General features: G+C 37.0%; 1 long non-coding RNA gene across 1 annotated transcript; it reads right to left on the bottom strand.

Moving 5' to 3' along the window:
- Positions 1-5,963: 5,963 nt before the first annotated feature.
- Positions 5,964-18,775, bottom strand: LOC138174493 (uncharacterized). Its single transcript, XR_011171744.1, has 4 exons — positions 18,673-18,775; positions 13,254-13,373; positions 8,582-8,677; positions 5,964-6,028 (listed from the first exon to the last, which is right to left on the bottom strand). It is a non-coding gene; the product is annotated as an uncharacterized lncRNA (long non-coding RNA).
- Positions 18,776-19,076: the final 301 nt, after the last annotated feature.

Below are 19,076 nucleotides of genomic sequence, written 5' to 3' on the forward strand. Positions count from 1 at the left end.
GTATTACCATCAACTAACTTTATCATTATAGAAGATTTCTGATTGCGTTCTTCTTTTTGAATAACAATTTCAATAAATTGTCTTGGATTCTTCTCTGACTTGTCAGTCAGTCCATAAGACTTTATTAGCACCTTCAGGACCAGGCACTGTGCTAAGTGCTAGGGATATATTAATCTAATGTTTGGATCAATACGGAGATACAAATGGATCTCTAAAATACATTGACTCTGCCCCTTAAGAAACTGGCACTATGACAGGTTGAGAACACATTCAAATAATTGGAGAAACAAAAAATATAAGGTGTGAATGGAAGTGAATTTTAGAGGGAAGGTCATAGTGTGGGTGAAGGAAAAATACCAGGAAAGAAACCCTGCAGAAGGTGGGATTGGAGCTGATTTGTGAAGGAAGCCACGGGAGCCAGGAGGCAAACAGGAAGAAGAGTATTTATTCCAGGATTGGGGATGGGGGACAATCAGTGAAAAGGCACCGTCAGCAGATGGAGCGCTACATGCCAGGAAAAGGAAGGAGGCCAATGTCTCTGGATCACTGAGCACAGGAAGGTACTTTGAGAACTGAGCACATGAATGCATTTGCTGAGAAAATGCCAAACGGGGTCACAAAGAGTCAGACGTGACTGGAAAGGGACTGAACAACCACCCCTCCTCCATATCTCTGGTTTAATCAGAATTTCTGCCCTTTCCATAGTTTCAAAAGCAATTTTGTTCTTTGTTTCTCCAATTTGTTTATCATGTGATTTTTTTGTATCTAATTATCTTATCCATTTGGATAACCTCCATATACTCTGATGTGGCAGTGATAACAGCCTTTTCTTCTTGTTAAGTTCTCCAGGTAAAGGTCTCCTCCAGAAGCTGGCATGGTGATATAATAAGAAAGGTATTTCAGGGGCAGAGTCATGATGGCAGAATAAAAGCAGGGACTTGCTTGAGATCTCCCCCAAACCCCTCCAAATATCTGTGAAAATGACTCCAAAAATTCTAGAGTTATAGAACCCACAAAATGATAGGGTGAAACAAATCTCCAGCCAAGGACAGCCTGGAAAATTGACAGGAAGGGTGTATCACACCAGGCTGGGAACACAGCACAGTTTGGCATGGGCCATGCTGGTATAGACAGGGCTGGAGTAGGCATCAGGAACCTGAATCACTGGCAGCTGTGGTGGTTTCCAGACTTCTCAACCCACAAACGACAAAGACAGCATAGAAGGTCAATGGGAAAACTTGGCTGGACCTGGGTGAAAGAAGAACTCAATCCAGCTGGAGTCTGACCCCAGTCCACTGGCAGGGAAGGTGATAGCAGCAGCAGCAGCTGCTCCCAGCGTACTGTGCCCACAGATAGTGGTGTATCAAGCAGCTGATACAAAATCCCTGGAACCTCAGACAATACACCCACCCCCACTCTCCTGGAAGCAGATTTCTACCTTGACAAAGAGTTAGAAAGTCAAGTATTTTGCTTGTAAGATAAGTAAACAGCATAAAAAAATAAACTCAGACAATAGAATCTTATTTTGGTGACAAAGAAAATCAAAACATACAACAAGAAGAAGACATCAAAAGCCTCCAAGAAAAATATGAATTGGTCAGACCATGGCAGAGCTCAAAAAAGATTTTGAAAATCAAGTAAGAGAAGTAGAGGGAAAAAATGGGAAGAGAAATGAGAGTGATGCAAGAAAATCATGAAAAACAAGTCAACATCTTGCTAAAGGAGACCCAAAAACATGCTGAAGATAATAACACCTTAAAAAATAGACATACCCTAATGGCAAAAGAGGTCCAAAAATTCAATGAGGAGAATGCCTTAAAAAACAGAACTGATCAAATGGAAAAGGAGATCTAAAAGCTCACTGAAGAAAATAATTCCTTCAACATTAGAATGGAGCAAATGGAAGTTAGTGACTTTATGAGAAATCAAGAAATTGTAAGAGCAGAACCAAAAGAATGAAAAAAAGAGAAGACAGTATGAAATATCTCCTTGGAAAAACCACTGACCTGGAAAATAGATCCAGGAGAGATAATTTAAAAATTATTAGACCACCTGAAAGCCATCATAAAAAAAAGAGCCTAGATATCATCTTTCAAGAAATTATCTGGGGTGGCCAGGTAGCACAGTGAGTAAGAGCACCGGCTCCAGTGTTGAGAAGACCTGGAGATCAAATCCCAGGCTCGGATGCTTGGCACCCACCCAGAAACACCTGGCCGTGTAACGTTGAGCAAGTTACTTAACCCCAATTGCTTAGGGGTGGCCAGGTGGCTCAGCAAGTAAGAGCACCGGCTTCAGTGTCGGGATGACCTGGATCAAATCCGGGCTCAGATACTCAGCACCACACCCAGCAAATAACTGGCCGTGTAACCTTGAGCAAGTTACTTAACCCCGATTGCTTTAAAAAAAAATAAAAAAAAAAAAAAAGAAATTATCAAGGAAAACTGCCCTGATGTTCTAGAACCAGAGGGTAAAATAGAAATTGAAAGAATCCACTGATTGCCTCTTGGAAGAGATCCCAAAAAGAAAACTTCTAGGAATATCATAGAGAAATTCCAGAGTTCCCAGGTCAAGGAGAAAATATTACAAGCAACCAGAAAGAAACAACAATTCATGTATTGTGGAAATACAATCAGGGCAACACAAGATCAAGCAGCTTCTACATTAAGGGAGAGGAGGCCTTGAAATGTGACATTCCAGAAGTCAGAAGAACTTGGATTAAAACCAAGAATCACCCACCCAACAAAACTGAGTATAATACTTCAGGTGAAAAAAATGGATATTCTATGAAATTAAGGACTTTCAAGCATTCTTGATGAAAATACCAGGGATGAATAGAAAATCTGACTTTCAAATACAAGAATCAAGGGAAGCATGAAAAGGTAAAAAGGAAAGAGAAATCATAAAAGACTTATTAAAGCTGAACTCAACATTCCTACATGGAAAGATGACATTTGTAACTCATGAGACCTTTCTCAGTATTAAGGTAATTGGAGAAAATATGTAGGTAGGTAGATAAGTTAATTATGAAGGGATGATATCTAAAAATAAAATTAAGTGGTGAGAGAGGAATATATTGGGAGGAGAAAGGGAGAGATAGAATGGGGCTAAATTATCTCACATAAAAGAGACAAGAAAAAGGTTTCACAATGGAAGAGAAGAGGGTAGAGGTGAGAGGGAATGAGTGAAGCTGGATTTCTTTAAGGAGGAAAGAACATAAACACTCAATTGGGTATTTTACCCTACAAGAAAGTAAAAGGAAAGGGAATAAGGACATGGGGAATGATAGAAGGGAGGGCAGATTAGGGAAGAGGGTAGTCAGAAGCAAACACTTTTGAAAAGGGACAGGGACAAATGAGAAAATAGAATAATTTGGGGAATGGTACAAGAAGGAGGGTGTAGCAGCATGCACTCCAAGCATCCTCAGGGTTTGCTGCCACCACAGGTTCTTGGGTCTGCTTTGATAAAGGAAAGCAACTCAAAATGGGTTAACAAGCTTACTTTAATCAGTCAAACATATATCGTTTACCTCATTCAGGGGAAAAAGGTCAGCACCCTGAACTTCAAAGTATACAGGCAGAATTATCAAGACAGAAACAGATCAAGTAGACAGCTTTCCAAACTGTCCAACCATTACATCCATACCAAATCAACATCTAGGTTTCAACATCTGGGTTTTTCAAAGCCGGGGGCTCTGGACAACGGATTCCCATAATCCATATCAAATCACAGAACACTTCTCAAAGTGAGCCCCAAAACAAAGCTACACATCAGGGCTTATATAGCCTTCTCCTGGCTCAGAGAATGTAATAACCTTATTGACTCACTGGCCAATCAAGAAATATCTACTGAAAAACAAGCCTCCCACCCCAGGCTCCAGGTGCACTTTAGCCTAGGGGCAGGGAAGATCTTCAAATTTACATTTCCATTACAGAGGGAAATACAGTCTTTTAAAAACATGACTATTATGGGTGTATTTTGCATAACTACACATGTATTACCTATACTGAATTGCTTGCCTTCTCAATGAGGGTAGGTGGAGAGGGAAGAAGGGAGAGAATGTGGAACTCAAAGTTACAAAAACAAATGCTAAAAATTGCTTTTATATGCAACTGGGAAATGAGATATACAGGCAATGGTGTATAGAAATTGACCTTGCCCTACAAAAAAGTAAGAAGAAGGGGATGGGCAGGGGATAGAAGGGAGAGCAGACTGGGAAAAGGGGTAATCAGAATGCATGTCATCTTAGGGTGGGGGGAGGGGAGAAATGGGGAGAAAATTTGGAACTCAAAATCTTGTGGAAATGAATGTTGAAAACTAAAAATAAATGAATTCATAAAAAGAAAAAATAAGAAAGGTATTTCCTACTCTATTTCTCTAGGGTTGCAATGGACATCAATCTAATAAAGATGGAGTAAATGACATATTTTTAAAGGAAAATAATAAAAAAAACAAATGTTTTGCCTTGGTAGTGGTGTGTTCATCTATAAAAGACAAATAATCTATTTTAAAAGGTTAAAAATTTTGATCAAATCAACTCTGCCCCCAATGTAATCAGCTTCACAGACCAGTGGTAATGCAAAATATGTGATCAGAAGGTGAAAACATAGTCACATTGAAGAAAAAGAAACCTTTCTCTGGAGCAGCTAGGTGGTTCAGTGAATAGAGCATTGGCCCTGGAGTCAGGAGGACCTGAGTTCAAATGTGGCCTTAGACACTTAACCCAAAACTAGCCATGGTCAAGTCCCTTAATGCCAATTTCCCTATCCTCCCCACTCCAAAAAGCCAAAAAAAAAAAAAAAAAGAAAAGAAACCTTTCCAGGTTTTTGGTTTTAAAAGGAAATCATGAAAAGTGTCTTAGTATTAACAGATTCAGACTCACAGAAGGCTTTGCCAATATCTTGGTTCTACTTATTATTTTTAGCAGCTCTAAATCTCAATTCTTGGCAATCCATTATCAATCTCAAGGGATCCATGGATTCCATTGGGGCAAAAAAAAAATCACACCTTTATTTTCTCCATAATAATTTTTTTTTTGTAAATCTATTTATTTTTAATACCACATATTTAAAAACACTATTGAGAAAAGGGGACCTATGGGTCCCAAGAGCCTACCAAAGGAAACCATAAACCAAAAGAGGTTAAGATCAATGCTCTAGAATAAAGTAAGGGAAATGGAAGTATGTCTGTCCCTAAAGATTAGAAATGAAGGGAGGGGAATGCTGATGGGGAGATGTCCCCTTCAAAGAGAACCCCTGATGAATTATTTTCCTTCACATAGATAAGCACATATAGCCTATTCTCAGGAATCTCATAAGCTCTAGAGCTGATGAGTGTCATGCTAAGGTTAACGAGTCTTAAAAATCAGTCATTCAAGAAGTATTTATTGAGTTCCCCAGGGCAGCTGGCATGAAGCTGCATGTGCTTGTCAGAATCTGAGCTGTGGGCTGGCCATTAAGATGGAGATTATGTAACATGATTTGTGATAGCAACAAAGCTAGAAATTCTGGGCCTGGTGAATGGAGAAAGGCAGAAAAAGGTGGTAATGCTCTGGCTTCAGGGAACTACAGAGTTGAGGAGAGGGTGGGCTTGCAGCACCCCTCAAGAGGAGGGAGAGGTCTACAGAATGGTTCACTTATGTTAAGTGAGAACTGGCTTTATATGAATGCAATGAAATATTATTATGTTGTAAGGAAGAATGAATATGGAGAACTCAGAGAAATATGGGGAAATATCCATGGAACTGATGTAGAGCTAAGAAAGCTTAATTAAGAGAATAAACTATTGATGTCCATAGTAATGGAAATGGGGAGGATACTAAAAGAAAAAAAAGTCAAAACACACATAAAACCAAGACGACTCTTCTAAATCTCTAAAGTTATAGGAAATTTCCATTCTGAAATTTTTCTTCCCAAAGAGAACAGTAATCACATTCTCTTATTTAAAAAAAATCATATTTTTATTGACACATTTACTGTCACATTGACTGGCAAATGTATCTTCCCTCATCCTCTTTCCAATGAATCATCTCCTGTAGAAAAGATTAAACAAAGAAAAAAAAAGTTCAACAATTATGTCAAAAGCATATGTAATATTTCATAATTTGTTGAATATTACTGAAAAGGAGGTATACTTTTCATCTCTTCTCTAGTACTAAGATTGGTCATTATAATTATATCATAATGTCTGGTTATCTCATTTTTAAATTATTTTTCATTTTTATTCTGAATTTAAACACCAAAAATGCATTTTCATATGCTTAGCAGAACACACTCAAAGAAGTTTCTTTATGAATCATGAAGTTTCACTAAAAAGCATGCAATGATTCTATATGATACTTTCAAATCTATTTTTGTTTGCAACTCCTTTCAAACTTCCTTCTGCTCTCTTCTTAGCATTAAAAATTTTATTTTTTCAGGGGCGGACAGGTGGCTCAGAGAGTAAGAGCACCAGCTCCAGTGTTGGGATGACCTGGGGATCAAATCTGGGCCCAGACACTTGGCACCACACCCAGAAATAACTGGCCATGTAACCTTGAGTAAGTTACTTAACCCCGATTGCTTAAAAAAAAAAAATTCTTTTTTCATCACTATTGCTAACTCTCCCTCCCCCAATTTTCTAAGTTGTAAAAGGATTTTTTTTTAAGAAAACACCCTTATAACAAATAATCATAGTCAAGCTAAACAAATTCACCAATTTTTCATGTCCAAAGCCATATACTTCTTCCCCTTGTGTCCATCACCTTTTGGTTAGGAGATGAGTTATATATTTCATCATAGAGACATGGAGACATTGATGGACATAACCTTGATGAGTTTTCTTAAATCCTTTGTGTTTGTTTTACAATATCAACTACTCTTGTAAAACTGTTTGGCAGTCTCTGCTCACTATACTATGTGCCAGTTCATATACCCAGGATTCTCTGAAATCATCTCTTTTAGCAATTATTATGCTAAATGATATTCCTCTAGATTTGTATACAGTATTTTAAAATCATTGTCTAACAGGCAATCTAAGGTAGCCTCTTAAATACTTCCCTTCCCTTTCCCTCTTTCCTTTTCCCCATTAAGGATCAGAAAATTTTACACACACATACACACACATACACATACACACACATGCTCATGCACATATGTATGTATATGTATGTGAGTGTATTGTATATATGTATATATACATATTAATTGGTCTTCCTTGTTTTTAGTTGCCACTATTCCTTCCCTGATATTATGATATTATCCCCCCTCTGGTAATTCCCTCACTTGTCCTTTCTTTACTACCTTTTTTTTTGTTTCCCATTTGCATTTCATACATTTCTATACCAAACTCTTTGTATGTATAAGGTGTGTGTACATGTGTGAATGTATATTCCACTCTTTTTTCAGATGAGTGAGACTAATTTAAAGTCTCTTCACCCTACCCTTTTCTCTATGTAAGTATATTCCCATGCTTCTCATTTCTTAGAAATAGTAAGGGTTTTTTGGTTCCTTTTGTTCCCTTTATTCTATGCTAATATATTTCTTTACTTTCCCTTCTCTTTGCCTTCTTTAACAGCTGCAAAACAGAACCAGTCCAAAAAAAATATCATGATAACTCTCTAGGGGCAGCTGGGTGGCACAGTGAATAGAGCACTGGCCATGGAGTCAGGAGGACCTAAGTTCAAATCTGGCCTCAGACACCTAACACTTCCTAGCTGTGTGACCTTGGGCAAGTCATCTAACCCCAATTGTCCTGCATTCCCCCCTCCAAAAAGCAAAAAAAAAAAAAAAGAACATGCAGGCAGGTGTTTGGGGTGTCCAGGTAGCACAGCTAGTAAGAGCACCGGCTCCAGTGTTGGGATGACCTGGAGATCGAATCCTGGGCTCAGACACTTAACACCCACCCAGAAACACCTGGCCATGTAACCTTGAGCAAGTTACTTAACCCCAATTGCTTAGGGGCAGCCAGGTGGCTCAGCGAGTAAGAGCACCAGCTCCAGTGTTGGGATGACCTAGATCAAATCCGGGCTCAGATACTCAGCACCACACCCAAAAATAACTGGCCATATAACCTTGAGCAAGTTACTTAACCCTGATTGCTTAAAAAAAAAAAGAACCATTCCTCTCTCCCCTACCCTAGTACCTATCTTTTTTTTTAATTTACCTTTCTTGATACTGTTTAATTACATTAAGCTCCTGAAAGGAAAATCATTTCTTGCTCCTTCAAAGAATATTAACACTGCAATATATAATTCTTCCAGTTGTTCAAATTACCCTTTTTAGGTTTTTCTGGATTCTTGTTTGTCTTACAAAGTTCCTACTTTCCTCAGGTCTTTCCATCTGAAATTGTTAAAAGTACTCTATTTCATTAAACGTATATTTAACTGCCCTGCAGACTTATAAGAGGAAGCTGTTCTTGGCTGTGAGCCTTTCTCTTTTAATTACCTTCTAAGATCTGCTCCTACTTACAGATGAACCTTCTAGGTCCCATGTGGTCCTGACTAGACTTATTTTTGTATGCTTTAAGTAATTAGAAGGCACTATGAATAGATTGCTATGTCTGGAGTCAGGAAAACCAAAGTTCAAATATGGCTCCAGATACTTACTTAACTTCGTGATTCTGGACAAGTCACATAACTGCTGCCTGCCTCAGTTTCTTCAAATGTAAAATGGGGATGATGATGGCACCATCCTTGAAGAATCTGAAGAGCAAATGACATAATATTTGTAAGTGCTTAGCATAGTATCTGCTACATTCTAGGTGTTATATAGATGCATATTCCTTCCTTTCTTCCACTATAGTATTTTTTTCCTCTGATTTGGGAGCTTTGGATATTAGTTATGACATTTTGGGGACATTTCAGAAGTGACTGATGAATTCTATGTATTTTCAATTTGCCCTCTGATCCTAAGAAATCCTAACAGTTTTTACTCCTTGAAATATAATGTCCTGACCTTTTAAAAAGATTTTTAAAAATCATGATATTTGAGAGTCAATTGATTTTTCAATCTCCCATTGCATGATTTTCCAGGTAAGGTGATTTTTATATCATATAGCTTACTTTTTTTTCAATTTTAAATTTTTGTTCCAATATGTCTTGCTGTCTCATTGAGTCTCCTTCCCTCCTCCACCCCTTACCCCTCCCCCTCCTCCTACCTCTCCTCCTCCTCTTCTTCTTCCTCTCCCTCCTCCTTCTTTGTCTTTTATAGTTCTCAAGAACCTGTTACTTGAGCCAGGTTTAACACTTCCTGTTTTAAGGTATTTACACTCCTTTAATATTTCCCTTGATAATTTTTGTTTTATTTTTTCTCTCTTGCATCATTTCTTCTAGGTATTTATGCAGTCTTGGTGCTATCAATTTTTTTTCTCCTTTAAATAACAACTGTCTTGCAGGTCAAGAATGTGTTCTCTTATTATTTCTTTTCATAGAATTATTAGCTTCCTTGAAGACTTGATGTAAGTATTATCTAATATGGGACACCTTGATTGATTTTCCTATCTCTTAGTGCTATTTTTTCAAATTATATTTTATTCCTTGAGAGTATGGATTTTTAAAAACTTTCCTTGTATCCCCCAAACTTTGCACAATGTCTGACACATAGTAGGTGCTTAATACTAGATTGTTAACCTAATTTGTTGACTTTTATATTTGTGAAGCTGCATCACTCTGGGAGAGAGAAGAGATGAAAATTATGCTGTCTAGCATGTTGACAATTTAATCAGGGAGGTAAGTGGATTTTTTCCAGGAAAAACTTAAGGATGATCCAGACTCTACATTTAGAATTTCATTAGAATTCAAGTATAGAAAGCATAATAGCAGAGGAGATGTGGAATGAACAATAGAGGAGCTTTCTTTTCTTTTTTTCTTAAAAGGTATTGAAAATGTCCTCAAATTCCAAGCTTTCAGAGCCAGAACTCATTGTTAGACAAAACTTCTGAAAAAAATTGGAAAGCAGTCTGGCATAAACTAGCCATACATAAACCAATATCTCGCACAATAATTCAAAATAAGGTTAAAGTGGGTATGTGACTTAGTTTAATACCATAAACAAATTACTAACAAAAATTGGAGTGTAGAAAAAAAAAGTATCTGTAAGATTTATGGATAAGGGAAAAGTTTATTACCAAACAAGACAAAAAGAATATTATGGGAGGTAAAATGGTTAATTTTGATTAATGAAATTGAAAGGTTTTTGCACAAACAAAACCAATTCAGCCAAAATTAGAAGGTAAGCAAGGAACTGAGAAAAAAACATTGACTACAAGTTTCTCTGATAATGGCCTCATTTCTCAACTATATCAAGAATTGAAACAAATGTATAAAACATATGAATTATTCACCAATTGATAAGAGATCAAAGGATATGAAAAGGTAATTGTCAAAAGATGAAATCAAAGTTATTCATTATATTTTTATAAAAATGCTGTAAATCACTAATAATTAAATTCAAATTTAAAAAAAATTCTGAAATACCACCTATCAAATGGATAAATATGAGAGAAATGTCAAAAGATAGATGCTAGAGCAGATGTGGAAAAATAGGTATACTACTATATTGTTAGTGTAAAATAGTTTGAAATTATACCCAAAGTGATATAAAACTATAAAAGGAATATTCTTTGAGCCAGGAATACCTTTACTAGGTCTATATCCCAAACAGATCAAAGAAGAAGGGAAAGGACCTATATGCACAAAAATATTTATAGCAGCTGGTGTGTGTGTGTGTGTGTGTGTGTGTGTGGTGGGAAAGAATTGAAAATTGAGGGGAAGCCTGTGAGTTGGGAAATGGCTTAACAATATGATTTTGATGGTATACTATTGTACTGTAAGACATGATAAGCAGGATGGTTTTAGAAAAAAAAAACTGGGAATATTATATATATATATATACATATATATATATATATATATATATAAACTGATACAAAGTGAAGTGATCACAACTACACAACTAGGAGAACTCTGTACACATCATAATGAAATTATGGTCAACTGTGAAAGACAATTACTCTGATCAATAAAGACAGTTCCAAAGGACTCATGATAAAAAAAAAAATTGCTATCTACTTCTAGAGAGAGTACTGATGAACTTGGAGTATATTTTGAAGCATATATTTTTTTTACTTTCTTCACTATTCTTGAACCCCTTCCCGCCCACCAATACATTTTATAGGCCTTGACAGGTATAAATGGATATCATATTGCTTTTTCTTTTCAATGGGTGGAGGGTAGAAGTGGCGAGAATTAGAAATCAAAATTAAAAAAAAAGAAAGTTATAAATTATGAACTGATTTTTTAAAAAATGAAAATGATCATTTGTTCCAATACAATTGATACGTTAAGGAACAAGTTGAACACACCTCAAATTTCACATTTGCTTATAGAGTGTTTTTTTCTGGGATAAACACTGAGATCGCAGAAAATTTTACCACTTTTCCAATTGATTTCTACCCACACATTTTATCCCCACTCCCTTTACCCTCATTCATGGTCTTAGCCTCATATACGAAGTCCACTCTCCCCTCTGAGTCACTGCTTTTCCTAGGACTCTGAGTGCAATGCTGAGGATCCTACCACTACATACAAACATGCTTTATTAGGTTCTTGTTATTTTTTTTATATTATATCTTTGAGTACTATGATTCTAAACCATTTTCCTCATAAACCCTGTGATTTTTCTTATGGAACACACAGATATATGTGTGTGTGCACATATACATGCATACATACAAACCAACATACAAACATATCCATATTTAGGAATGCATATATTACATTATAGCAGAACAAATTATATTGGAAGGACTAACATGTGGGAGATGAAATGGACAGGCCCTGGTTCACCCTAGACACAGGAGCAGTGGATAGAAGTTGCAAAAATACAAATTTAGGTTTGACAAAAGGGAAAAAAGAAAGCCTTATAAAAGTTAATCCCATCCCATAAAGTAGAATTTGCTATCTCCAAGTATCTCAGTCTCCTTCTGCCTTGGAGTTCTTCAAGCAGAGGGCTCTTGTCAAGTGTGGTAGACTTGTGATTCCTTTCAGATTTCGGTTGATGGTTGCTAAAGTTCCTTCTCACTCTCAAGATCCATGATTTTATGATTCTGTGACTATGGGAACATTGTCAGACAGACACATTTTCTTAATTGTTTTTTCTTTGTTATAGAGAAAGTTCTATAAGGGAATATATCTGGAAATGACATGCCGATAAAACTTTTTTTTCTTTTAAATGAACAAAGATTCATTCAACTAATAGCCTTTTCCTACAAGGCATTGAATTAATTGATAACATCAAAGCAAATTGTATTTTAATCACCTGCATGTAGCTGATTTATTCCTACAGAGCACCAAAATTTTCCTAAATAAACTCTGGCTTTGTGATTTAACTCAGCTATTACAATTCCATGGCATTTTAATGGGAACAAATTCTAGTTTTCTTGGGGGATGCATCCATATTAAACTTTTTCTTCTCCATTTAGTTAGTGGTGCATGACTAACTCTTCCTAATTTGAATTGTTCTTGCAGGCCATTTCCTTTGAAAGAAGAAAGCTCCCATGTTTTATTTCTGCAAAGATCATTAAGTGAAAAATTTGGCAAAGGGAAGATAATGACCACAATCAACATTTAGGATAGATGATGCTGGATGCCCTCCTTGGAAGTCAAGGGTCACAGAAGTGAGGCAAAGTTGCCATTGTTGGTGAACAGCAGCCAAAGAGATGACAAGCAGATGTGTGCTCACTGCAGGTGAATTATTCCAAAGTCTCTGCAATGAGTGCCAGAGATGTTAACCATCTAAAAATTCATTGTCCCATTTTGAAACACAATGTTCTTGCCAATGAAAGCTAATTTTCTATCTCTTGAATTTGAAAGCTGTTTAAGGGGGTGTATATACATACATACATCTGTGTGTATGTGTGTGTATACACACACATATTTACCTTCTAGTTCTAGTTAGAGTACACATCTTGAGATCTGAATGCTTTGTGCTCTCTCTCTTCCTACATATATATATATATATATATATATATATACACACACACACACACACACATATATGTGTAGTATTTATATGTGTATGTATCCATATATACACACACATACATGCATATAATAATAATAGCTCCCATTTATGAGGTATTCTGCTTGTAAAGTGCTTAACTCACTTAGTCTTATCTGAGCTTAACAATTATTCTGTCAAGTAAGCATAGAATACCCATTTCACACAAAATGAAACTGAAGCCCAAAGAAATTAACTGACTTGCCCACGATAACATACCTACGAAATGTCAGAGGTAGGACTTGAACACAGGATATCATGACACCATATGCAGGGCACTAGCCAACATCCCAAGACGTTTCTTCATTTTCTTTGTCACAGCATGGAAGTTCTTCTCTCCTGAAATAGATTTTTCTTCTTTCCTTTGCCTAAGCAAATCTTGTTCACTATTGAGTTCTAGCCCCAAACTGATTTTCATCCCTTGCTTTTCTCCCTCACTCACAACTACCAAACCTATAGCCAACTATACAAATTACTACTAAATTACATGGTGCCATACTCTTGACTATTTTTTCTTACTTTATCATGCCTAAGAGAGGAAGAGTGGCATGATAAAGAGATGGCCTTGAATACATGAAGGCCTAGGTTCAAGACTTACCTCTGTTGCATAGTGGCTATGTGACATTGAGAAGGTCTCATAACCTCTCAATGCCTCCAGAACTGCTTTAAGGCTCTTAATTGAAGCCATTTCCATATCAGATGGTTTCTTGAGTGCTCCCAAGGGAACTCTTCTCTCCCATAAACAAACCAATAGAAATTAGATGGAACAATGATCAAGAAAATTGGGGAGAAACATCACTAAACCTTCCATTCTTTCCAGGACTTCACAGGAAGATGATCTTAAACCACCCTGAATTCAGACAGATGCTTGTGTTGTGGCAGTGAGGTATGTAAGAGGGTGCAGATAGGGGACAGAGCATGGCTCAGTAAATGAATCCTGAAACTTATGGGAGTTATGAGAAGGGAATCACCAGGGACATCATCAGCTAGCTCAACCTTCAATAAATAGAATTTGATTCCTGAGAGCATAGCCAGCGTCCATATGTCACTATACAAGGAAACTGGGACAGAGAGTTAATATCTCAGATCATTCAGAGAAACAGCAGGAGACAGGGGCCAGCTTAATAGCTGGATATAAGTGACCTTGCAAGATGTCTGAAACCATAACAATTTCCAATATCTGATTGGAACCTGTCAATGCCTTAGTAGAGAATAGAGTTAACTCTCAATTAGGGATTTTGAAAAGAGACATAGTGAGAAATGGAACTTAAGCCAACATTCTCATTCAGATACCTGGAAATGGTAAAAGAAAGCGAGCGATTATGTCAGAAATTGGGGTCTAGCTCCATATACCCCACTACAACCACAAAAAGGTAACAGCATCCATAGTTAGGGACAAGACAACAAAGACCCATGTGACTCCATCCAAAGGCCATGAGGGAACAGAGCCTTTCTCTGGCCCAAAGTCCAGATCCAGGAACTTAGATGAAAAATACAATAAAATAGACAAATACTGTAAATACAATGAAAACAGACTGTAAGTTAAGAGAATTCCAAGAAACAAATGCAGAAGAAAACTCGATAATAGGTTCAATAAAGGCTCAGGGGAAAAAAAGAGGTCAGGGAACAAAGGCACCAAGAATGGTGGAAGGAAATGAAATGAAAGTTAAAAAATGGAATAGAACCTCTTGAAGAAAACCTTGGAATGAGGATAGTTGAGAATTGAAAATGGAAACATGACCCAAGTCATAGACACTCTGAAGTTAACATAAAGATAGCCTAATGACTCCATGAGTCAAGAAATATGAAAACAAAATCTAAATATTGAAAAATCAGAAGGACATGTCATGGTCTATCAAAAACAATTTACTTGGAAGGGATTGTAGAGAGAAAATTAAAGAAGCATTGAAACTTAAATCATTTATTCCCTGAAAAACAAAATTTAAAAACAAAAAAAAATTCCTTGCCACTTTAATTCCAGAAGTCATAAATCAATGCTATCTATATTGATTTGAACCACAGGGCAAAATGATGATAGAAAGAATCCAACAATTATCTCCTGAAAGAAACTCTAAAAGGAAAATAAAAATCCTAGTGAAAATCCAAAACTCTCACATTAAAGAAAAAAATACTTCAAAGATTCAGAGAGAAGCATTTTAAATGCCAAGGGATGACATTCAGGATGATACAAGCCCTGGCAATTTTTAACATATTAGAGGAGATCTTGGAATAGAAAAAAAAATTGTAACCAAACAAAATTTCTCAATAGTATATTTCATGAAATCATAGAAGAAAAATTTCCCAGAGCTACTGGAACAAGAAAGCAAAGTAAAAATTGAAAAATATACTAGTTACTTCCTATAACAAATGCCAAATTGAAAACATTGAGGAATATCATAGTTAATACCCAGGGTTTCCAAATCAAAGAAGTTGATCAGAGAGTGCAGAGTCAAGAGAAAGGGGAAATAGATGTTTACCAATCTCGCAAAATGCCTCATGATTTGATTTCTTCAGGATCAACCTCCTAAGAGAGCATAATCAGAGTTATGGGTTATTACTTCATATTCTAATTCTTTCTCAGTGCATAGTTATGAAGGCTATTAAGAACTTCTTTTATGGAAAGAGATAAATATCTATCCTAAACCTGACATACACAATACATTGAAGATATTTCTGATTCCTTTTGGGGAGATTTTAAACAAGAACCCAATCTAAACATTAATTGATTTTTCCCTAGGACTCAAGGGTAGATAAAAAAAGAGTCAGAAACACTAAAAATGAGCTTGTGCTTTCTCTTTAAAGAATATAATTCCCCCACAGCTTAAGTTGCCCCATGTGAACCCAGAGTTAATTGCCTCATTTGTGGTAAAGGATGCCTATCACAGCATAGGTATGTGTCACAAAGAGGAAATAGTATCAGATGAAAGATGGGGTCAGAAATCAGACTGAAGTTGTTTAAGAAGTGAGTAGGAGATGAGAAAGTGAAGGCAGTGAATTTTAAGTATATTTCCCCCAAGAAATTTGGCTAGGAAAAGGAAGATAATTAAAAGACAATAGTTTGAGGGGATGGTCAGGACAACTTTTTAATGCTGTAAGGAGAGAAGAATCAGTAAGCTTTTATTAAGCATAAACTTACTATGTGATATTAAATGTGTTACGCACAGGGGACACAAACAAACAGTATCTGCCCTCAAGGAGCTCCTACTCTAATTAGGGCAGTCCTTCCAATAAATGGATATGAATAAAATAATGAAAAAGGTATTTATTCAGTTTTGTCAGGTACCATGCTAAGCGTTAGCGATATAAATACAGAAAAGAAACAGTTAGGGCCTCCAAGCACTTACATTCTAAAAAGAGACAGCACAGATTGGTGACTAGGGAAGAGAGTTTGTGTCTAGGAAGTCATAGACACCACGAATGGAGCAACAGGGTAAGAAATGTGTGCATAATTTCAAAAAACAATAGTAGTATTGATTTGATTACAGTGTTCAGAGCAAGAGGTGGAAAGGAAAGTATGTTTAATATAGCATGGCAAGAAGTCTGAAGCATGGTCAGGTGGGTTGATTTGGCCTAGACATGATGAGCTCCCACCAATTATGGAAGGATGACAAAGGTGGGAGCTGGAGGTCTGGTTGGGCAGCAGTGACAGTGCAATGTGGATTAGTCTATGAGGCATCATCCCATGACTGGGGACAGGCTCGGTATGGTGGGCTGTCACCATCCAGAACAGCATGGGCCCTGGGTGGAAACTGACTGTGACATGAAAAGCTCAAAAACTCCAAAGTTTTGATGACAGGCCAAGTGATGGATAGCATGTCTGCTGACTGGTGAAGAGCCCAACTGAGCCTGAGGATGTTCATCACTAAACTGTTCAAGGTCGATGAATTTTTCAGCCATAGCAACTCTCCAGGACATGAGACCATATAATCAAGGAGTATCAGTCTTTGTTGGTAAAAAGAATACCTTGATTCCAGACCCTTGAAATATTGAAGCACCCACTGAATAGAATTTTATGTTCTTAATTTAGAAAAGGACAAAGGGGACACTTATTTCTTCTCTCCAAAAGAAAACTGCTTTGTACTGTATGTGGCCCTTGATTGACATATTTCTTTCCCCTTAAGGATTCCTGGCCCTGGGTAGAAAAAGCAAAACAAAACAAAACCATTTCTAAACTATGCCATTGTACAAATGAAGCAAGCTGGAATTAAAGTATCTTTTTTATCCTGGTATTTCCTTATTTGAAGAACTTCTCATTTCCCCTCACCACTCTATCTTTCATTTTTATTTTCAGAACCATTATTGCAAGATAAGTGAAACATTAGTTTCTCTGAGAAACTGAAAAGTGGTGAGGCCAGATAAGATCCATAATTATTGACTGAAAGGTCTGATAGTGGTATTTAAATTACTAGCAAAGCACTTTACTAGTTTTCTCTTGGACCAAAGCCTGATCCCATCTTTCTTTGCAGAAGACATAACATATCTGTTACCAAAGGATAAGAATGACAGTGATTATAGATCCAATTATAGGTCAATTACATGTTTATGTAATTTATAAAAAGAATTCACAGCTTGCCTCACTAAAAATAAACTATAAATACTTACAATAAAATAGCACATTGGCTGAGGAGCAAAATGCATTTGCAAAAATGTTAGGTCACTAAAAATGACTTATTGATTTCACAATTATTGAATAAGGTACCTGAAAGTACCGTAACATTCGTGTTACCTTTATAGAATGTTATAAAGTCTTTGACTCATACCCTTCTTTATAGCTTTTTCATCTCTTGCCAAATTAAAATAATAAAAATAATAAAAACCTAATGCTAGAGTACTTTTATATGTAAAGCCACTCTATTTAAAATACATCTACATCAGCATCATGTCAATGTATCACTTACCATACTGTCCCCCCCACCGCCTGAAGGTCAAGTAGGTTAGATTTCACTTTCCCCCCACCCCATGTTCTTTGGCATATTTAAGGAGATTGTGAGGGGGTCTTAACTCTGTACAAATTACTCCAGTCCCCACCAATGATATTCCCTTAATTATAGAAACCAAGTTTAGCCACTAACAGAAAAAAAATTATCTTTTATTATCTAACATTTACTTTGAAAGATATAATCACAAACTTATGAACTTATTATTCCTATGTGTGGGAGGCATAATTCCCCACTGCCATAACCACCATCTTTATGCTACCTCAGTCTCTAGAGAGGGAAAGGGGGTTAGATTCATAGCTGAGCTCAGTTCCCATAGAGCACGGCCCCATTTCCAAGTCCCAAATTCCTCTCAGACTCAAGCCCTGGTCACCTTGGCTTCTCAGAGTTTTCCTTTTGGACTCCTCCTATCTGCAATCCTAGCTTCAGGGTGGACACTATTCAAACCCTGATTCCATAAGAATCACTTCCAGCACCTGAAATTGATGAAGACAATATGGACGACAAACAAGCATCCCCAGACCCATTTCTTGGAGCTGGGGTAAAGAGGGAGCAGAGAAAGCATATTCCTTTCCCACTCATCAGTCAAGTTCCTTGCATCCTCCCTGTTGCAGAGCTAGGATCTTTACCCTCTGGAAACAGCCAAAAAGGAAGCAGGAGGAAAAGAGTGGCAGAAAAGAACCATGATTGTTCAGTCTCACCAGTTTTAAAGATTCAGGCAGCTAAGCAACCAAGAGACTGCTGTCACCCACAGAATAGAGGAGGAAGTCTCCATGGCAGTCAGTCTGGCCATGTTCAAAGGTCTCTCATGGGTGTCTCCGTGTTACCCAAACTGGGCTTGCCCAGACATGTCCAGGTTACATAAAGAATTGCATATAAAACACGGCATTTTTCTGGGAGACAGTATCAGTCCATCTTGGCTTTGCCTAGCCTTAAACCATTAATGTCTCTTCTGAATATGACTAAGGATGACTTCCAAGTTAAAGAAGGAGTTGCAGCAAAATATGAGATGGAACTCACCCAATGTATTTTGTTCAGTTGTTTTTCAGTCATATCAACTCTTCCTGTCCCATTTGGGGTTTTCTTTGCAGAGATACTGGAGTGA

Source organism: Petaurus breviceps, unplaced genomic scaffold, assembly GCF_028583685.1.
Source record: "Petaurus breviceps papuanus isolate PSGF00001 unplaced genomic scaffold, PetGlider_PUasm1.0 689, whole genome shotgun sequence".
In the NCBI taxonomy this organism is placed as follows: domain Eukaryota; kingdom Metazoa; phylum Chordata; class Mammalia; order Diprotodontia; family Petauridae; genus Petaurus; species Petaurus breviceps.